The 23,683-nt window shown below is 38.6% G+C and overlaps 1 long non-coding RNA gene across 1 annotated transcript in view; it reads right to left on the bottom strand.

The window, feature by feature from the left end:
- LOC106036254 (uncharacterized) overlaps nt 1-23,683 on the bottom strand; it is a 272,871-nt gene that overhangs the window by 179,675 nt on the left and 69,513 nt on the right. Inside the window, exon 7 of the long non-coding RNA XR_010833503.1 lies at nt 15,290-15,381. This is a non-coding gene — a long non-coding RNA (uncharacterized lncRNA). The remainder of the gene's footprint in view (nt 1-15,289; nt 15,382-23,683) is intronic.

Here is a 23,683-nt window from a genome sequence, read left to right as displayed (position 1 = left end):
TCATCAAATCAGCAGTTTTGGAACTAATCAGCATATAGAAATACTCCTGGGGAACTTGGAGATTCTCAACAAATCCAGAATTTCCCAAGCTGAATTGCTCATAGGAAATATTTCTGGAGTGAGAAACTGAAATAGTTTTCAGAAAGCCTTGGATACTACCTGGTTATTTATACATCCACTGCTTAGACTTGTATGAACTAGTAACTGCAGCATACAACACAGACTATTCTTCTTCTTCTGTTCTTAATTCTGCTTTTACATACTCATTCTGGAATTAAAAATGAAAAAATGAGATAAATATGGGACTCAAACCTTCCCTTATCAGATTTGCTAAGTTACAAGAGGATTCTGAAGCACAGCAGCACAGCTTTATGTGTGCACGAGGATCTGCCCTGCTGAGCGTATCACCATTGTCATTCAAATCAGCAATTGTTAGAGAACAAGTCATCAACAATTACATATGAGAGTCAAATTCCACACACAGACCTCAGCAGCTACAAGGTGGTTGATCAGAATTAAGTCCCATAAACTCAAAACAGAAGAAATTTTGCTCACGCTAACTTTCATCAGAAGCACAGAACTGCTACCTGGCTATTGATTAGTGTTTTTTTTCATATTAATTACATCTACATTCAGAATGGTAGGTATTGTCAAAAATAAAAATGGAGACAAGTCAGTTGGAAATGGTCTCAAACACACCAATAGAAGAGCACTGAACAAAGCAAAATCTTGCTGAGGAGTTCTTGACATAGCTGTCCTCATGCAGAGACTAACAATCATATTGTATACTATATATTACATACTATACATATAGACAGAGCACCAATAGAATGGCCCCAGTAACACACAATTACTTTTGACACCAGCAATAGGTTTCCTGGATTTCTTCCATGATTTATAACCAGAAAAAAAGTCTCTCTCACATTCAGACATGGAAAAAAAAGAATCAATTTGCTCAAGCTTATTTGAACTGTGCTTAGCCACAAGCTGTCCTTTCTCATTACATCATTCCAGCTACTACCAGGCAGAACTTCAGCTGCTTTCACACAGCAACTATAAGCCTTTCATTTTTTCTACTATCATTTAAAATATTAATCATTTCCCTATTAAACAGCAAAGATAAAAGACTTTGGCCCTGTCTGTCAAGAAACTAAACCATACCCGGGAAAATTAAGTTGTGTTTGTGTTCCATTTAATTTTATTGCTTCCAAATGCTGCCGTTTGCCAATAGGATGTACTTGAACAGGAAGACAAAACCCAGCACACGTTCCTGAATGTATAGAATGCATATGAACATAATTAATTGATGAGAACTATAATTAATATGCAAATAAATCAAGTGTGAGCATCCCAAAAATGTATGAAGTAATACTAGACATGAATTGACTTCATACCCAGAGACATTTGTTCCATTTAAAGAAATGTTAGTCATGTGGTAGACTCGTGAGGGCCCAGAATGTCCCTGACAGTCCGGAGTGCAATGGCTTTCACAAGTAGCACGTGCAGGTGGGACTTATTTTACCACAGTAGCTTTATTAGAAGTTGTTGAGAGTTCTGTGTCAAATCAGGAATGAATTCTCCTGCCAATGACAAAAGCAAGAATTCCTATTTAGTTTTTGCTTAGTACCATGACCAGCATATGATTTGTGTATGTCTATACTGTGGACTGCACACTGGTAAAAGGATGCCAGAGTTAGTGGTAAATAAAACAGCAGAGTACCAGAAAGCCTCTAGCTGAAGCAACTCCACAGTTAGCTTTCACAGCTACACTGCCAGGGCGGCCTGACTGCTGCCAGTACTTCAGCAAGTTCTCACAAACCAGGGTACTACTGCTCCCCAAACGCTGCACTCCGCAATGGAAGCATCCTGAGCGCATCCTTTGATCTGACTCCCCAGCAAACTGCAGCAAGCTGGAACAGAGGCATTGTGAGACAGGAACAGAATATGGTAAAAAGAATGCCAATCCACCGCAGTGTAACTTGATGCAGCCACATCTTACATACAATGTAGGGTTTTACACATGCGCGCACACACTCTCAAAAAGGGTACAATAGCAGTGGGAAAGGCTCACATAGTATAGTAGTTAAGGACTGGTAAAAGAAACTAAGAACGCAGGCAGAGTTTATTTTTTGAGATTTAAAGTAGGGATTTAAGACATTCCCCATGCATAGTTTCTGGAAAGTACGCGTTCAACATCTTGTTGACATTTCACAGCTATACCTGAGCAAATACTTCAGGCTGTTGGTGATTATTTACTGTAAAACATACAACTACTACAGAATATTTAATTTCAGTAAAAGAGTGTTCAGGTGAGGAGACCTGAACAGGGCCCACACTACAAAACACTACAGGTAATTCAATATAGCACACATAGAAGCCTCCAAGCATTTAAAGCTAAAGGGCAACACTTGGACCTTGATGACAGGTAGCAATCCATGGGGCAAAGAACATTGCAAGCCATGCCTACAATTAACAGCCCCCAAACAAAATTTGGATCAAAAATTAGGGTACTAGTAAAGACCTTCACAAACATAGCCTTAAGGTTGAAAACACATTTGCAATCCCTTGCTGTCATCATTACACCTTGTTCTGGTATGACACCTCTAACAGATGTTTCTAAAAATGTGTATTTCAGAGTCTTCTCCTGAACTCTAAGAAGCAAAAGGCATCCATTAGCTGCTCTTCTACAGGCAACCAACAGAAGCACAACACACAAGTGCTTTACAACCTCAAATCTAAAACCTCTTCCTCCTTGCTTTCTCCAGCTTTCCACATAAAGTGCTGATTAACAGGCCCACTTTAGGAAGGCAGCAGCCAAAAGGATTACCCTTTCTTTTAGGCATCACTGGTATTTCAGTATCTAAAATCAATTAACAAGCTGTGTCTATTAAGAGACCCATGAACAGCTAAAGAAAGCTGCTTGGACTTGCCTCTTATCAATTCTTAGCAAGAAGAAAAGAGTAGTGGGAAGCTCTCTTTAACAGGAAAATTTTCTATGTATTAAATTATTGTGTTTATGCCATGGAACCAACTCTTTGTTTTCCTACAAAAAAGAAATGTTTTTGTTTTCTTACAGTAAATCATGCACGCACTATGCAACCTGGCCTTCTTTTCAGGGAGCTGACTGCATTTGCATAAACAATATCAGTCTAATGTTTATCAAGTCATTAATTCTTCATGAAAGCATACAGCTGTATAAAAAGGCTTCTTTTATGCTTCGAAAAATTCAAGTGTGTTATTAAAAAACACATAGCTGCATGATTGTAGATCTTGGAAATTAAAGATCATCAGGGCTAGCAAATAAAGCAATCAAAATGCAGAAAATTTATGGAGAGTTTTTCACTGATTTGTTACTTGTTCCTTATTGTGAGGTGTATTTACATACAGATAAAATTCCAGATCATAAATAATACAACAGAAAGTTGTTTTTTCCCTAATTTGGCTAATTTCATAAAAGACTTGCAGTGGCATTATAAAAATATGCTCATCTACAGCTTCTATAACTGAATCAGACTGGGTAGAAAAAATTACCTCTACGTTTCTTCTTCGGTCTTCCCTTCATTACATCCTCTATATCCTAAAAAAGAGTACCACTCTAAAAGTGTACAACAATCTTTAAAAGTAATTAATACAAAGCCTTATAACTGGACACAGGTGCAAGTGACAGAACTTTACCACAAACTTTACTCTAAAACATTTAGATTTCTCACACAACATTTTTATACACTGGAAGTTATTCTTTCAGGGAACTTTTGAAGGGGATGTGGTTAAGAGGTGAAAAAAATGAAAGCATGGTTCTGCCATCAATTGCCACTTTATTGCTGAAGTTTCCTGCTTCACTGAGTGCCTGGGAGGCGCACACACACTCCAAACACTAACCTATATGATACTGGATGTCTGTAATGTCCAGAATGCCTCCTGACAATAATAAAGAGCCTCAACTTATTGGTCTGGCATTTTCAAGGGAAATGGAGACAGTTAGGGATAAAATTTGGCTCTTCCCAGGTGGAGACAGTCTGGTTATCACTCAATCACAGGGTGCCTCCAACATAAAAAGGCAGATAAAGAAACAGAAAAGGCAAAGACAGCAAATCCTTTTCTGCCATCACCTCAGGATTTAATGAGAAGTCAAGCAGTCTCCTCTTTCTCATATTTAAATAGAAAGACTTCAGGCCTGTGCTAGAGGCCATCAGCTTCTCCACCTGCTTCAGTTTTTCCCCTTTATCATCATGTAATGTATGTAGCCCAGCTTCTGACCTCCTTGCTCATATTGAATAGCACCCCAGCACATGCCAGCACAAACAATTCATGATAGGATGGACCCCAAGGCAAACACACAGCTCCACTGGCTACTACACACCAAAGTGTCTGCCCACAAGTGCTCTGTTCTAGGACAAGCACTGCAAACTTCCACTCTGATTTAGCCAGATAACTCTACAAAGGCTTCTTTTGAGTTCATTAGGGCTGCACACTGAAGAATGACACTTCAAAGTCAAGATGGTTACAGCCAAGCCAATACAATTAATACTTTGCAATCCAAATCAAAAAAAAACCCTTAATCTCCAGACAGCATGAAAAGTCATAAGATAAAGGAAAAAGACCATGTTTTCCACTTATTTTATAAAAGACACTAAAGCTTTTTCTACTAGCAATGAGGAATTGCCATAAATCTAAATGAAGAAAGCCTGTTCACTGAGCAAAGACAAAACCAGTTACTGTATATCACAGCAGAAGAAGGATCTAAAGATCAAAGGGTAAATACCATTTCCTGCAATGTGTTTTTCCAGAGTACAGCTTACTCAGCTCCTGAGTAGCTTTACAGTAGAGGAGGAAAAACTATGAAAGGAGGGAGTAGCATATGTTTAGGGTCTGGTAAATAAAACCCGACACACACACAGAAAAGCCATGCTTATGTAGTGGAATCGATGTCTATGGCTATACAAAATGGCCCTCTTTTTTCCTGTTGTATCACTTAATATGTTCTTCTCCCTTATTAGCTCTTAATCCAGGTCAAATGACAAGCTTTGCTATGGATTCAAACTCCTAACCACATGCTTTGTTTTGCTATGAAGAGCAATGCTTACTTCATGGCTCCCAATGGCCAGCGGATAAAGGCCCCTTCACTACTCTATTCACAGCACGGCATGTAGCTCTCTCCCTAAATCTAAGAAATACAGTGCAACATTATGACTGTACAGAGTGAAAAACACTAGAAAAACAGCTACAAACACAAGCAAGCAATTTTGTAAGAGCTTTTTGAAAGGTTTCAAAAGTCCCAGCTCTCAAAAATAAACTCTCTCCTCACTGGGTTATATCCTTTACCGGTATTGATTATTCCTTTGTATCACAATGCCTCTAGGTTTTCCTAAGAGCTTCTTACAGAGCACTAGGGACTGCAAGGGCTATGTATTCTAGGGAAAATGCAGTGAAAGGCAGAACAACAGAAGCGATCTGGAGTCCTCACATACAAGCTGAACCTCTCAACAAGACATCCAACACAGCAGCTCTCAGGGACAAAGACACTTCTCTGTCACAAAGAGAAAAGAGGGGGGTAGGAACAGACTTGCTGCTGCTGTGGGAGGGTTCGATACCAGCACTGGCTTTCAGAACAAACACACGACCAGGTGCTACAGCTTTTGGAGACTAGGAAGTGAGACCCTCAAAAACTTCCCACATCTCCTGTCCCATGGGAGAGTCCCTGAGCAAGCAGCTGCAAAGGCTGAATGCCCACGGAAACACTGATGGGCCAGGAGCTACAAGGCACAGCTCATTACTGGGACCCCTCACTGTTAGGGCCACACAAGCTGATCCCTTGGCCATACAACCATAGTTCTGCAGTCACAAAGAGGGTATCCCCCAAAATACTAGGCAATCAGCTATTACCACGTAGTAACTGTGGGTGAAGCCTAACTTCTTCCAACAGTGACTAGTGCAGCCAGGCCAGAGCAAAGGGAGCTCCTTTGTTTTTACCCCAAAACAAGGGCCTGACTTTTTTTCCCCTGACAGCTAGGGACTGCCCTCCTTTCTGTTCAGGAAGCCAAGGCTAGTATGTTTTACATTCCCCTGACAGTCAAGGCTCTAGAGCAGGTTCTCCTTACTCAAGGAGCAGATCAATGAAGAGTTGGCTTCAGGCAGGTCTGAGCGAGACTCCCACCAATTTCGGACAAGGCTTGAAGACAGGGACAGTATTTGTCCTTGTTTATCTTTGTTGGAGGACCTAGAAGCAGTAGAGACCTTTATTGACTCTTCTTCGCTTTATGAATTATCCACTTAGGCCTACAAGCAGCCTCCCCAGATGCTTCCCTGCAAGTCCTTGCAGGCAGCTAGTGCAGCAGGAAGACGAGCTGCAGGGCTGCACCTCTGCTGTCCCTCTCCTGTGAGCAGGATCTGCACCCACAAAGAACAGCCAAACCTCTCCACCACTCCTACTTCTGGCACTCCACAGGCTGAGGAGCCACATCTCTCTCTCAACATAAACACATGCCCTTGCCTCAAGAAGCACAAAATGCACCCCTCTGATCACTAACAGGAGTGAACTCTACAGAGATGGACTGACTTCACAATAATCAGCCTCTTTTATATGCATACCACAGTCACCTCATATCAGAACACCTCTCTTCCTCCTCCAAACGTGATAAACAACAACCTGCTTGCTGCTAATCCAGGGGCATTGTTTCTTACTCCCAAAAGCTCTGTCCTTCAAGCCGACATATCCTTTATTCTCACTCAGGAGAAGCAGGGTGGTTTCCACTAACTTTGCCTGTTCTATTGCCAAAATGGAAACCACTTTGTCCTCACACTGAACTATATCAGTATATTTAAATATCTTCTATCATGCAGGAACCTATTAGTTTTAGATAGCAGCTTCCAGCCAATGGCTTTCATCTGAAGTTACTTTAAAGGCTCCCCCATCCCAAAAAAAATTACAAAAACTGAGGAAGAATGGTGAAATTTCCGTTATATTAAAATGCCATCAAGCAAATGCAAGTTACTAAAAGGTAAAAATGTCTCTAGAATATCACAAGTACAATCATGTTTGGCACTGCTTCCTTGTCTAAATCTAAGGTTTCTCTTACATTATAAGCGTCTTCAGATACTATTTTTAGTATCTTCTCTGAGCATTAAACAATTCAGTCAGCCACTTAAGTATGTGAGTAGTCCCACTGAAATGCAAGCTAATTTCTTTCTGAATGCAAATTATCCGTAGTTCTCAAAAAGCCATTCAAATTGTATTTAAATGTAGAGGACCTTTCTACCTGCAAAAATCTGAACGTAAACAATTTCCTATCAAAGTTTATTGCAAGCACTTCAGGTAGGTAATAACGTTGACACTCATTGGCTTAGTTTTTGTTAATGGAGAAAATGTACAGAAAAACTCACTCCATTTACCAATCCTTTGGGAGATTTTCATTACTGGCCTTATATAACAGCAATTGAAGATAGAAACAAAATATTATTTAACAAGGTTTTATATGACAGCATAAAGAGTGACTGCTAGCTGAGTGTTGATTCAGACATATTTCTGCTAGGGTCACTTCCCTGCCAAAATATACTTCCAATAACCATACATAAATTTTATTTTTAATAAATAACCACTAAATGGTTGTATAAACAGAGTAAACTGTGGGTAACTGTAGTTTATAATGAATATCTGTTGTAGCAACATTAACAAATACCTCGCACAGACTGACTCCGAGTCAGTGCCACCATCACTAGCTTGTTGGTTGGTGGCAAACCAAACGATGTTGGAACACATCAGTGGTTTCCCCTAGTGAGAAATCTACATCCTCACTACATCAGCTTTCGCACTCCTGAAGTATCCCTCGTGTTTCTACTTTTCAGATGTTCAGCTTTGGAAGGCTTAAAATTTATAAAGGAATAGTCACTGACCCAGAAAGTCACTGTGGCAAGACTGTTCCTATACCCTGCCCAAAACATAAACACATAAAACACGCTTATGTGGAGGCAGTGTGTTCTGAAGTTTGAAATAGGAGTCTAGGATTAAAAAAAAAAAATCAGCTACCAACTCCTTGTGTGACCTTGGGCAAGTCTTTCAACACCCTTATCCTTCAGTTCCCAAACTGTGTAGCTAAAAAAAGTGATTGAAGGGGCCTTGTGAAGGTTATTGATTGATTGCTGCTTGCAAAGCCTGCTGAGATGCCACTGGGAAAAGAATTAAACTGTATGTGTTTAAAGAATCAATGTATATTATTAGATTATTACTGAAATAATGGTCAATATATTGCTGAAATAATGGTAAATATATTGTACCCAAAAAAATGAAGAAAAAAGAAATAGAAAAATAGTTGCAGATCATTCTGCATAAGGTGAAATATATGCAGTACAGTATACCTGATCCTGTAGCAGTAAAGTTACAGGAAGCAGAATGAGACCCTTTTGTAAGAAGGGGTCTGAGGCCCAGGGCAGTAAGCACTACCCAGAATTAGGCACCCTCACTCTTGAAGGGCTTAGTTGGGTCCTGCGCATTTAAGTCTTCACAATGGCAACCATTCATGAAATTTTCTTCAGGTAAATCACCCAATTCCTTCAAAAAGCTACATTGTAATTTTCTTGTTGCAAAATCAGTTCTATTTTTATGCTTTCATCAACCACATGTATGTTTAGGTAAATTCTGATTTCTCAACTATGCAAATATAAGAGGCATTTTACACTTTTAAGTACTGACACATTTATAACTGCAATTTCTCTAAAACGTCATTCAACCAGGATTGATTTTTTGCTGCATAGTGAGCAGAGGAAAGAGAAAGAAAGGAGCTATCAAGCATTCTTGCTTTTCTTTTTAGAAAGGAGGAAAAAAATAGGCTTATCTTTGGAAAGACAGACGTTTTAATAAAAGGATGAAGCAAGCATTAAGCAAATAGTATCAGCATATCTGGAATTCCTCATAATAATGGAAGAAATATTTAAGATGGCAGAGAAAACCTTATGGGTTTTCAAAGACTTCAAATGCATTTGATTGAGTGGGTCTTCTACTGATGAGACTGATTTCCTGATATTTACTGATTTATTTCCTGCAACTTACGGGTGCATGTGGTCCATTTGCATGATGCATTTAGCCTATTGCCCTTCCAAAAAAAAAAACTAATCAGGCCACATTTTTCTTGACTTACTCTATGTCTCAGGATGTTTGCATCTTAAAATAGTAGTCATTCCTATCTCCCTGTGGCCATTGTATTTTTCCACCACGCATTACCAGTAAATTCTGTCCGCATTGTTATTGGTGTACTCAGTTATTATATAATCAAGATTTGCAATAAGTTGCATGGAATGCAAAGGTGCCTTTCCTCAAGTATTTCTCTCTCAAAACCAAGTAACAAAGCCACCTTGACTCCCCATGACTTGAAAACTTGCAGTAACTACTTCTATAGAATAACAGGATTATTTTCACTTTTACTGTTATAAACCTTGTAAAACAATAGCCAAGGAACAGGCTCTAGTACCTTTACTGACAGAAAATAGCAATGAAATCTGAGAGTCATCCAATTGACTTTGACAACTTGCAGAGTAAGACTATTAAATTAACCAAGTCCCATCTATGGCTCCTAAACAGAAACCCCAACATATGGTTTGACACCTTTCCCACTGCTGTTGGGGAATGTATGTATTTACTTATTAAGCTTAGACAGTTAAATAGATTTATAGACTATTCTAACAATAATAATGAAAAATCGTCTCCAATCAATCAAGAAATGCTATATAGCATGTTTCTACAGACCCAGATATTATCCAGGATATGGGCATTTACAGCATAATTGTCCCACTAAGCCAATAACATCACCTTTAAATGGAGCTGACAGTTCTTCCCATCTGTGGTAAGAATTCAGTCTGCTTTACAGTAAAAGCTGTAGTATGAAGCTCACTCCCTCCACCTGTCTCATGCAGAAACAGCCAAAACATGCTGCACTTACAGTTTTGTTAAATGAGGTCATGTCCACTGGGGACTGAACAGAAACTATTACACCTCTTTTGCATAGGAGCATATAGTTGATATGTGGCTTAACATAGAGCTATATAAACAGAAAAGAGCAGCCAACTCTCAATATTTGACCCTGATTTTATATAATGTATCCAAAGATAGATTCACTGAAACTTAACAAGGATTTTGTATTCATTTTGCCTTTTTCATGGATTGCTGTAGCAATGCAGTCAATGGCTATTATGCTTAGCTAAGTTTAGAATATTACATCTATTTCTGAAGTACACTGGCTCTTTCCAACTCTAAATAAACCACTGAAAGGCTTTAGGAAACTTTTCAGTATTAGCACACACACACACAGCCAACTTGTAGCAACTGGAAAGGGGTTTTGCATTATATGTTTGATGCAGACTATGGGCTTTGGACAAGGCCAGGATAGCGACATTTATCTTTTTTTTTTTCCTTTTGATGGTGTTTTTTCTTTATTTTTAATAGTAAGAATTTTTAAGATTGGGAGATCCTTTCTCACAAGCAATATTTGAAAATATCTTTAACAATCACCAGAAAAACAGCAGGGAAGATGGAGGCCAGTGCAATCGCTAAGAACTCTGAGCTGCCCAGGCCAAGGGGCAGCACCCCTCCTGGAGCCACATTGCACTTATTCCCTAGACCCCTACAAAGGAGGAAATAAGGAAACATAAGTCCTTCAGTGCAAAGATTTATCTCATGTTTACTGTAATGAGACAATGGAAATACTACCATCTTATTACAGCATAGTAAAATTCCTGCACAGTTTTTACCACCTCTCTTCCACAGCAACTTTCATAGGACCACAAACACCCTCCTTCCACCTCCTCAGGCTGCAGCACACCCACCCATCCCTCACAGGTGCTTCCAAACTCCTGATTAAAAGCACAGGTGGACCTCAGTGCACTACAACGTGATGAGTTTAAACATTACAACCTGTGTGGATACAAAACACCATCCCTGGTCCTAGAGAGGATTGTTTAAAGTACTCATGGCTGGTTAAGGCTCTTTAAGAAATGCAAAAGCAAATTTATGTCTTCTTTTTACACTTCTATTTTTCACTTCTGTACATTGCTCAACTAAAACAACAACTTTAAAGTCTCAGTGTACAATAAATGTAAGAAAAATAGGAAGCAATGAGAGAGCGTGGCTCTAACTGCTACAAGTTGATTTCATACCGAAGTCAGAAAAAGCCCAGCAATTTTTAATGCACTTCAAAAGCACAGGGTTTATCACAGGTTGTGATTTGGCCCACTTGGCTGACATTTTAACTTCAGCACATCTCCATCCAAGCCTGAAACCTGGCAGACAACATAGCTTTCCTTTTCTCCTTAGCGAGGGATCCAGTTCTGAGCGTTCAAACAACTGCGACTAAGATCACTTTTTGTATAGACATAAATTGATTTCACAAGACAAATTACAAGAAAATAATCCCCCAAAAACTTCTAAACTTAAAGTAGGCTATAAAGTCAGTGCTGAAGCTGAATCATCATTAACATTCTCCCCACAAACAGCAATTGGAGCCTTGAACTCACCTGCACGCAAGCAGCAGCAGGGGCTCTCCAGGGCCAGGCCTGTGCAGCTGCAGCACCCAGTGCCTCTGTGGGGACAGGATGGGCCAGGCCAGGATGCCTGCCCATGGACCCAAGGCTGGGAAGCGACTATAGTTGAGCTAGAAAACAGCCCCATTGCACCACCACTCAAGAAAAGAGCAAATGCCCCTAGTGTTGGTTTAAATAGGGCTTCCGGGACCATGGCAGGTGTTTGAGAGGCCTCAGGTGAGGCCACTCAGGACAGTTAAGGCCCTGCCATTAGTGGTCTGTTACAGGACCTCCCAAGAAGCTGGTGTGTAGGCCTGGGCAGAGTCTCACCTTCAGCTTCCAAACCTAGCTACCATCTCCTCAGAGTTTCTAATAACTCCCACTTTTAGAGCCTTTTTCCTTTTTTTTTTTTTTCCTCCAAATAACCTTGCAGTTAAGCCCAATTTTATAGGCGTTGTTTAAGCCTGATAACTAACTCATGAATTTGACATTGAACATGGAGTCAGTTACGAGAAGTGGGGAGCCGGAAAATACCTCTTTGATTATACAGTGTGTCACATACTAATGGAAAGTCATTCCCAAAACTTTTCTGCTCTTTGAAAGCATTCAAACCATGAGGCTTTCACTATTTCTCCTGGGAGGTAACTCTACACTGTATGAGGAAACGTTTCCTAATAGTCGGCCTAAATTTTCTTTCGCTCAATTTCATGCTTTTATTCCTAATAATACACCCTTCAGCCATCCTAAAAATCCTCTCTCTTCTGAATGTTTGGACCCTTGCAGTATGCTAGACAGTTCACATATCCTCTTTAGTCATTGTTTCCTCATTCAGATATTTCTTTTGGAAAATAAACTTGGCAGAGACCAGAAGACAGCTCTATTACCATCAAACCTCCTGTGAATGCAACTGGAAAAAGAAAAGGTCCTCAGTTAAGTACTTCAATGTGCAAATAACACACTTTGGAGTTGACAGCGATCCCCAGAGTAGTGATTCTCAGAAGCTCTTTACGTGGAAATCTCACTCTGGAATGGAGAAGGAGCTTGAACCAACTTAGGAATCGAGAAGGATGATGTTGTGTTCTCATCACTAAAGCACATGTATTGGATTATCTGAAGCTACTCCTGGCTCTGCCATCAAACTACTGTGTGGTCGGTCTCCTGTGCCTTTGTTTCCCTATCTATCAAATGGTTTTATGGGAATGTGGCTTTTCTTTTTTTCTTTTTTTCTTTTTTATTTTTTTTCCATTTAGTCTTTCATTTGAGCCTGAGTTTTCAAGCAAAAAATTGAGGGGGAGAAGAGTACCTCTGAAAAATATTCCCTGCAAAGTACTTTGAATGCTAAAAGCATTAGGATATACAACATATATGTTTCAAATACTGAAGAAATTAAAAATTTCTTCCTGTTTACTAGTTGATGAGGAAGTAAAGCACTTCCCTAACTCAAAGACGGATTTCTGACAAAGTCTGTCAAAGGTCTGTAGGGTGCTGCTGACATTCCAGGTTTGACTGGGAAGTGAATGTGCAAATGGAAATCTGTAAAATGATATGACGGACTGCTTCCTTGATCTTCATTCAGCATGTAAGTACTCATGTAGGTGGTAGCTGAGGTGTGACTAGAATACTTTGTGTGGAAGCAATCTTGAGACAAATCTCAGCAACACTGTGCTATGTTGATATGATATGGACAGACTAGATGGAGAGGATGAGAAACACCATTTAGTTTCCATAGTCAGTAACCACTCCAGCAACCACATCACTCACCAGCACCTAAACCCCAAGCCAAATTTTGTGCTGGGTTCACAGCACCCATCCCTGCTCACTCATCACATCCTACAGATAGTAAGTCTGCTAACGGCCTCAGCATCAGTACCCAAACCAGCTGCATTTTCTTGTCATGACCCAAATTCCACAGTGGGATTTGGATGAATTGCAACAAATTGCAGCTGGATTTTCAAACCTGCATGGGAAGAAAAGCAGAACAACTATTCTACAAGCCAAAGGGAGATTTCTTGACTCTCATTTCCAGGGCTAAAAAACTAGAATAGGAACTAGTTTTTATACAGATGAACGTTATGAAGTATAGGGATGCACCATCCGCTACATCCAGTCTTTTCTTGGATTTCTGCTCCTGGCCATTCACAGACGAACATAAGTTTTTGAGGAACTGAGTACTCTATGCCAGAACTGACTAATTATGAATAGGTTTACCAGTCAAAGGAGATGGCTCTGTACTTGAGAAAGTATTTTAGGAAAAAAAATATATATATATACATATATAAAATAATAATAATTAAAAAAAAAAAAAAAACACTTCCTCCCCTGCATCAGCCTCCCAAATTGTTTTGGTTCAGCCTCAGCTGATTTCTTCTAAGCCCATGATCATTTGATTAGAGCAGTATAAGGAAACACTGACAAAGTCATACCTCATCTCTTCACTGACACACTTCATGCCTTATGTGTTAAAACAGAATACACGTAATCTGAATACAGGTACAGGCTATTTCCTATCACTAGTGAAAGTAAATCATCTAATGCCAGATGAATGAGCTAAGACAGAGTCAGGTACTGAATATAGTCTCCTTAACCACACAACAACTTCTTCTGTATTATTTTCCTATCTTTTCATCTTTTTACTGCATCCTGGAAGACTAGGTTTAACTTTGAAGAAGTACACAATAATAAGCATAAAGTAGACAACATTTTTTTCTCTCATACTAATCTTTCTCTGTTCATTCCATAAACTTAGCAAAAATTGCATCTCTACCAAAAGGACTTCTTTGATTAATTCAACGTTGTTGCTGACATCCAATGGTAATACATTATAATGAACACTGCCCTATGCCCACACTGCGTCTATCACGAATACTGTTATCCCACAAATTTCCTATGTTCATATCCAATTATTTATACAAAGGGGAAGAAGAAAAAAAAAAAAAAGAAGAAGAATACACCACTTGTTTTGGTAGATTTTTAATAAGAGACCAAGTTCTTTCTTCAGAGAAATACGTAGGAAGAAACTCATCTGTCTCTGCTCAAAATGAAAGCACACATGATTACCCCTCCTAAACATATCCTTTGTATTTATCTAGTTTGGTATGATTTGTTTCTTCATGGTATTCTCTTCATTGTAAAGAATCCAGTCTCCTGTGTGTGGTCAAATCTAGTTTGTCACTCCACAAAAAATACTGGTATGAATCAACAGTTTGTCTAAAGTAACAATGTTATTACTGTTCAGTGACCAGTAATGTTATGTGAATGAAATGCATGTTTCTCCAAATTCTTCTATGAAAGCAATTAGATTTACAAATTCAAATGTACAGTGGCAAGACCTTTTGATTTGTTAAATCAATAACTTTGCTGGACATACATCAGTTTGTATCATGTGGGTCTTGGACCACAGAATGAGACATAAGTGTTCTAAATACACCTTCATGTCCTACTATATTTAAAAAAGATGCTGTATTATCTTAATATGTATTATCAAAAACAAGGGACTTGGTTAAATAAATTTTTCACTGATATATTTCTACTGATGTTGGTACAACCACAACAGCAGCAAACAAGTTTAACAACAAACCAAGCTTCATATGGACACACAAAATTTCTAAGAAAATTAGCTTCTCCATCTACTAAAGTTAACCAATGTATTTGTAAAAACATTATGCACCAAAAATAATAATTTTAACGAAGGAGGGAGGAATAAACCTCAACATCAGAGCTAAGAGCAAACAGTAGTGAAAGCAGTAAATTGAACTTATAAGGTCCAGAAAAAAACATGACTCACCCAGCCTAGCAGACAATATGTGAAAAATACTGAATGGGAACATGCCACAGAGACAAGATGAGACGAAGTAAATATGTCATGTAGAACAGATGCTGCAAAACAAACACAATGGCGAAAATTATTATATTTTAATCAAAGTCTCAAGAGAAAAAAAAATCAACGTATTAGCAAGTTTCAAAACAGCTGCATCTAGTTTTGGACAACAGAATTTGCACTTGCAAAAATCCCATCTGCAAATCCAGCCATGGAGGAGATGCAGGTACAATCCATTCCAGTAACTGATATATGGATGTTTCTAGCTAGCTGGCTGATAGAGTAACACAGCTGAGTACCTGAATACTCACATTCACCTATTCCTAAATAATTTCCAGATGATTCATTTGCTGCCACAGGCTGTGCTTATCAGAAGGGAACTGCTGAACTTCACCTTACCATTCTAAACTTTCAATTCAGAAGACCAAAGTTAGCTCCCTTAGCCCATGTTCAGTATTCAATCTTAAGGTTTCAGAAAAGGTTACAGAAGCGATGTTAAACGTGCATATCCAAGGACAATTCTCATCTAGTAGTAGATGAGACCTAATCCATGAGGCCTGAAAAACACATATTTAAGTCAGGAATTAGCACTTATTGTGAGTAATGCTTCCAAAAGTGGAATCTCGAAAGACAAAAACATTAGAACACTGCAAAATCTTACTAATTAAGTTAAAGACATTAACAAGTGTATCTGTAAACACAAAATTTCAGAGGCTCTGAAATTTAAAAACACATTCAGATGGTTACAGTTTTGTGTCTTCCATGATTATGAAACATGAACAAAGTAAAATTATGATATAGCCCTGTTTCTTCAGCTTCTGGATCCAGAATCTGAACTAGCCTCTAGCTCTGATGAAACAACAGAGTTTTAACGTGAGGGGGAAAAAATCTTTTGTTAATGCTTCTGCAATTATTATGTATACTCAAATATACATAACAAAGTCACAGACCCCATAACTGGAAATACAGAAGACTGAGGTCTGACACCTTTCTACCTGAGATCCTGAAAATAAAATTTCCTTCCTAAAACTGCTTTAGTTTTCCAAGAAATAATTATAAGATAGCTGTGATCAAGTGGGAGCGTTACAATGAATACAGTAGAGAATTCCCACCAAGAATTAATGTTCCTCAGAAGGTAGAAAGCTGGTGTGTTTTTGTTGTTGTTGTTGTTGTTGTTGTTGTTTTCCTTGTTTTTCTGCTATTGGAATTCAGCCTCCCTCTTTTTTCAGAAACCACAGAAAAATGTCTCTTGCTCAGCTTCACACTCACCGTGGCAGAGGTTCAGCCAATAAAGGCAGAAAGTAAGACTCCTGGTAAAAATACAGCAAAAGACAACTCTACTACAACAAAGCATTTGGAGAAAAAAGACTGGGCCAAACATAGCTGGTTTAAAGCCTGACTCTGACCTCCTAAACTTAACGGATTTTGAATGCTAATAAGGATGAAGCTGAGCAATTCACAGAGCTGGAGAAAAAAGCATCACGGGAGCATGCTTATGCTCTCTCTGTATACACATAGACACACACACAAACACACACGTATTTGGAGAAAGCATTAGTGTGAAAACGATTTCATTGCTATTCTAAGCTGTCTTTAGCAAAACTTCCACAACGTTCAAAAACCCAACCAAACCAACAAACAATCACAAAACTGCAGGCCTCTCAGCAAACAAACGTGTAAAAAACAGAAGCAATCTAGAAAAACACCGAACTTTAATGTGTTTAAGTGCTTTGCTGAATTAAGGTGAAAGAAAGCATTTTAAGCTTTGAACCCTATTCTGTTACTCTTAAAAGTTATGCTTATAACTGGCAACATTTGAAAATCAGATCACTATTCACACCTGTAATATTATAAGTGGCCTGGGAAAACACAAATAAAACTAATTAAATGCCATAGCTAATTTATTTAGTCACTTCTTGTAAGTGATATGAAAGAACACATTTAGTGCATGAACTTGTACATGAAAAGTCATCTCTCTGTAATAAAACTTTTTTTTTAACCTCCTGAGCTGGACCCAGCTGCTTTTCATACATCTATAACAAACTTTGTGCCAAATGAACTGCTTATATATTTTTCTAAACAAGCCCCACTTTACTTTTTCCAATCAGTCCAGACAGATGGCAAGTAAAGAAAACACTTTAGAGTCAATCTGGTGGAGACCGTCACTGAAGTGCTTTTGCCAAGAAGAAACAGACTAAACATGAATGAGGCCAAATAGCGAAGCTTGTTTTACAGGCTGGAGGTACTAGACTTCTCTGGGCTTACAGAAACTCAATAGTAGCTTTAAAGTGCTTGCAAAGAACCGCTTCTCCCTTTTCCCGCAGCATGTAGCAACTGCATTCTAACTGGGATAGCAATATTCAGTCCACACAAGCGAGAATAGGTACTGCATTTCTAAAAACACTGCCAGGGAAGTGTTTATTTTCATCTTTTTTTTTTTTTTTTCCTCCTGATGTACACAATAGTTTCAGCACCCCATGGAATAAGTATATTATTTATCATTGCAAAGAATGAACTTTGCGTAATTTGCCTACAATATTACAGAATCACTTGCTCCTATTCAAAGATCTGACTGTTCATTTTTTGAACAATATCTGAATGAATACCACCTTGATACATGTGTATCGACCCCAGCCTTTTTTTTTAATCTGCTTTTGTGAATGCAGCTAAGGAACTAAAGAAAAGAAAAGGAGATAAGAGAAGACCCAAAATAAAAATTCTGGCAAGGTGCTAGATTTTCCTACAAGACTTTATTCATGTTTGTAGTATCTCGTATGCCTTACACTACGATGCAATACCCGCCAAGTACAGTGGTTTTGTTGCTTATCACTCTGTAAGACCTAACCAGATACAATAACCACTGTAACAAAATTAGTCTAAGTGTAGCATATAAATCTGTTTTTGCCCCATGAGGTTTCAGACAGGGTGGTTAAAGCCTTGGCATCCAGGCTTCATCAATAGAGGAAGGATCATTTAAGCAGGAAGTACAGAGAGTACAATATAGTTTTTTAATCAGTGAGTCAGATTCACTTTGAACCTTTATCAGAGAAAAAATGTCATCGGTTATCTATATGACTCAAACTTGGTTCTTTTTGTAGAAAACAGAATCTCTTTTAAGACACTCAAACACTGATGGTATTGGGAAGCCTGAGACTCTTTCCTTTAAAAGGAAAAGTCTGTTTGACAATTTGTGGTTCTGTTTTAAATGCATGTAAACTACCAGGAGAAAAGAGGAAACACAAAGGTTCCACGTGCTACTCAAATTAGCATTGTCTTCTTCAGTAACTGATGGAGCTGCTATTGTGTCAGGATAGACATGTAGAGTATTTTGAACCATCAATGCAGAATTACATCGAGCTGTTTCTGAAGATAGAACCGGCTAACTACTTTACATTTCTCACAGCTTCCACCTTCTGTTCTTCAGCTTTTCTTTTGTAATGCTCTTTCCTCATCTCCCCCCCCCCCACTTTTTTTTTTTTTCTGATTAAATGTAAGGTTTTTTTCCACTCATATCTAGCCATCTGAGGATGAATCACCAGGATCCATTTCCTCTTCTGTTCATCTCAAGCAGTGGGCCAGATTTCAGGGAGGTCAGTATGCTGGATGGGAAACATCTGGATATCCAAACTGCTGTCTGATAAGCACTGCTGAGAATGTGGCAACATTTGGTGGAAGAGTAGCTCTTTAGAAAAGTCCTACCCTAATACCGCTCAAAATTATTTTTAAGTCTAAACAACTACAAACAGACTGAATTATTTGCCCTCACTAGCTCATTATAAAGTAGTGTTGCTTTGCCTTGTTTCCCCACAGGAGTATTTAATTTACTAGTGTATTCAGCAGACACTGTAATTTTATGTCAAAGCAGCTACAAGTCTAAAGAAAAGCATCAAAAGATGTAGATATAGATAAATAATCAGGGATCAGTTTAAAAGATATATCCAGGAGACAAAGATTCAAAAGATACTATTAACTAGATTGCACAGTGGTAAGGACATTCAGTAAACAGATTATCTCTAAGAAGCTTATCCTGTATTAAACCACTAATGAGTCGATGCTGTGATAAGACAGTTCTGAAAGGCAATGTATTATAGACACAGAATAATAGGAAGGGAGTAGCACAAGGTTTCCCTTCTCCCACAGTGCTCCCTGCACACACTCCAACTGCTGGTAAGTGCAGGCCTGCTGCTTGACCCAACAGGTAAGTCATTCAGGTAAAAGCTGATCAAATTTAGTGTTACAAAATTGTTAGGACAAGAGAAAAAAACACTGCGCTCAAAGCCACCTGTACAGCTTCCAGCATTTTCACAGAAGCATGGAAAGTGCAAACCCAGTAAAAACTTTGCCTGAAAGCAGACGTGTTTTTCTGCGGAGATCTCATTGCAGAACGGTGATGTAACAGTTTCACCAAGAAACTCTCCGAGGTCAAGAACTTTATAATGATAATTTCAATAACTGCAAAACTCATCCAAGACTGAAGTACATTTTTCCTATCACTAAGGTCTTCACATCATGAGAATGAAATGATCAGAGTGAGAGGGGAAAATTGACATGAACAAAACTTGCCAAAAAGACCAGTTCAGACCCAAATCTATGGTATTTACAAGCATCCCTTTGAACTGAGAGATGCATTAAAACCCGCCTAAGTCGTAAAGCAGCTTCTAGTTTTCATAATAGAAGAGGTCTCTCTATTTCCAGGACCATCAAGCATCCAGTTCCCAGAGCAATCCCTAGACATACTGCATTTGATTTCTGAATACAGAAAGCATCAACCACTTTGTTTTAAATGTTTCTATGACTGCAATAACAAAGTCAGCATCGATACAACATCAATTTGCTGCAAGCTATAAGGAAATCACTCCATCATTTCCAACACATGCCAACACATACTTGATTTATGAAAAGGTCAGGGAGCAAAAAAATTCTCAAACCAGTGAAAAACGTGAAATAATCAGAAGGAAGTCTAGATTAAAGAAAAAAAAAAGAAGAATAAAGATTACAAATGCTGAAAGGGCAGTGGACAGGCACAATAAAGAAAGAGGCTGGTGAGCAGAAAAATTTAGGAAAGTTGAAGCAATTACCCATTAAGTAAATTCTCAAGACGTGTTACAAATAAGCATGTCCTACCAAATCTGAGTAGGAATGTGCCAATTAGCAGTGCAAACATTCCAATTCTGAGAATATCTGGCTGTAACAGTGCGTCTTGGAGGGCTAAATCACAAGGTTCAAGCTGTGGACTCAGACGATGATAGTAGGGCTCCAGCCAATTTTCAGGGTACCTTTTCAGAGTCAGATTAGGCACACAGCTCTAATGATGGCAGAGAGACTAGCTGTCATGCAGAGTGGTGAAAAACAGCTTAGTGTTTTCACTATGTATTTTTCCACCCTCCAGAAAAAGCATGTTTGCTAAACACAAACCATGTAACCTTGTTGTCGTGGATAATGCATTAATTATACAGTTCTACAATTAGCAGCTTCAAGTTAAAAATAAATAAAAAAAGTTCACAGGTTTGCAGGCTGTCATAAGAAATATCCACAAAGTGTTTCTTTCTGTTTATTTAATCTGGTTGTGAAGTTGCTGTGGAAAGAGAAAAATAATGATGCATAGAAAAAAAATCCTCCTGAGAATCCAGTCATTGATTAAAAAAATGTTAATTAAGAATGCATGCCTTCAGAATGGTATCTAATTTGGCATACAGGGAAAAAAGCATCTAAGAGTGAATTAAAGGCAAGTCCCATGATAAGGATGCTTTGGTTTGGATTAAACTGCTAAAAGCCTCAGTCTTTAAACACTGCAGAAAAAAACATACCTACATATACCAGAGGGAGTATTAGCATTGTAAAGAAAAACTGCATACAATGTGATAGCTTATAATTGCAAAGACGGTGGAAATAAAAAGTTTAATAAATCACTTTTCTTCCAATATTTTTTGCCTTTCAGAATTCTCTCCTTTTTTGGCTAAGTGCTTGTAGTAAAATTGCAGTATAACAAATCTTCATTCTGCAGGCCTCAATGTCTGGCAAGTTGTTGGAGAATAAAATCTTGATCTATAAATTAGCAAACTGAAAACCTACTTATCTAAAAGCACAACGCATACCCTCAGGCATTTAAATCCCAAGGCTGGTAGGTCGGATCTAATTGTTTCCATCGTTCTCTTTACTGTGAGCACACCCAGGATGATATGAACCCCCTTCCCAATAATGGGAACGTACCAATAAAGGCTGTCATGATCCATGAGCTGACCATTTGCCCAAGGAGTATAAGCAGTGAGTATGCTGACACACAGAGGTTAGTAGATTCTGGCTTGTGGGTGCTTAGAAGAGATCCATACAGGCAGATAAGTACTACAAGCTGAGAGTGTTTGAACAGAATTCCACTGCTCTCCTAAATCTTCCATTAACACAGTACTGTAACAAGAAGATTAATAGCCTCCTGCATGCATTGGTTACCACATACCACATCATGCTGACAATCCATACACATTGCACAAGCGAAAAAGGAAATGGTTGATGTAAAAAACATTCCAAGGGTTTCATATTTGTGGAATTTCTCTTTCGCATTAGGCAATTCCTTTATTTCAGTAATTCACAAAGAGGTTACACATGCATCCTGAAAGGGCAGACTCAGCCAAAACAAAATGCTCAACTGAGCATCTTTATTCAACAACATCGATAGAAAAACATTTCCAACCATACCAGCATATGCTCAGTATTGAGTAGAAACGTGCCCCAGATTTTTTTGCTTCCTGAAAAGTGGGCAACACAGCCCAGAGGGAGCCGACGGAGGAAACTATGAAATGTATTGATTCCACATATTTCTTCAACGTGGGTTTCTGTGGAAGTACTATCAGCAGCCCTGTCTGGTTTCTTACAGTGATTCATCATCGTGCTGGCCCAGGAGACCAGAATGATGTAAGCTAAACTGGGACTTTCAAGGAAGCATAAGGAGCACTGGCATGACACCCTCATCAAATTTAATATATTGGCTAATTCTTTTAGACCCTTCCAAAATCCCTAGCCTTAACTTCATGTTTTAAGCACAGGTAAACCTTGCCTACTGACCTTTAACTACTGCCAAAATAACAACTGCTGCATCTGCTAGTACTCCTTTTACGGGTATCAGTGGCCTCTTGGGAAGCAACCAAACAGAGATGGTAAGATTGTTTATAAAGCCTGGGAGCAGCCAAACCAAACCCTTTGAATCCAAATGGTCCTAAACTTTGAACTCAGAAAAAGAATAAAAATCAAAATTTTATACCCAGAGCTCCTTTCTTTAGTGAGTTGAGCCCAAGCCAGATCCAATTGTCCCTTTCCTTTTACTGACAGCAGATCCTGCTGTAGCAGCAGGGCCCTCCTGAGAGGCGAGTGAGGTTCCAGGATTGGGGTAAGTCTCTGCCTGTCAGCATATAATTTCTCATACTCATACAGTGACTTTGCATGTCTGTAGGTAGAGATAAAGAATTATCATAATTGTCTTTAAGGAAATGAGAAGAAAGCTATTAAGGTAAAGAACACCTTTTAAATAAGGTGCATAAAATGAAGCATTTTTGGTCCAACAGACCAAGAGACTATAGCTGAAATGCTTTTAAATTAAGTTGGGGCAGGGTGGGAGGAAGGGGTTGAAATTTCCAAACTCTGTATGCAAAAACGCCAAATTAGAAGCTTTCTGAGGTTGATTTTTATATGCACTGACATCCTTTTGCAGTATGTTGGCTATATACAGGAAATTTCAATGTGAGCTCAGCCAGTATAAAGTCCTTCAGTACTACCACAATGCTAATGATATTCCAAGCATCCAAACTAAAAATACTTGACTTGTTTTTTTTCAAATAGCCACTGCCTCCTCTTTCTCACTGAGGGCTGTGAGGCAGAGGACTGTTTCCAGCTTCTGTTACTGAGTTATGAGCACACAAAAATTTCACTTTGAACATACAACAACAGTAAGGAGGAAGAGGGATCACCCTCATAAAACTCCCAAATATATCAAATTGTCCAAAGAAAGAGCAGACCAGACATGCAAAAAAATCAGTTAAAAAGTTTAGAGTATGAAATCCTGACTCTTTTCCATTTTTCCTCAGTTAAAATCTCTAAAGAATATTTTATAGTGCTATTTGCACTATAATCTCTTTTACCACTCCTCCTCACGCCTTACCTCATCTATATTATATCAGCAGACACACATCTGTAGGTTACAATATTCTCTGAACACCTTAGTATTAGATACTTTTTAGTAAGCAATTATTTCTTCATAGTTTAAAAATATACAAATAAATCTTAAAACTCCTTGTTAACTCTGCATTAATTATTTTTCTTTCATTTACTCAGATATCTAAGAATAACACACGGGATAAACAGATTCAAATG

Source organism: Anser cygnoides, chromosome 9 (assembly GCF_040182565.1).
Source record: "Anser cygnoides isolate HZ-2024a breed goose chromosome 9, Taihu_goose_T2T_genome, whole genome shotgun sequence".
NCBI classification, from domain to species: domain Eukaryota; kingdom Metazoa; phylum Chordata; class Aves; order Anseriformes; family Anatidae; genus Anser; species Anser cygnoides.
Note: the sequence above shows the minus strand (reverse complement) of the source record. Positions and strands in the feature narration are given on the sequence as shown.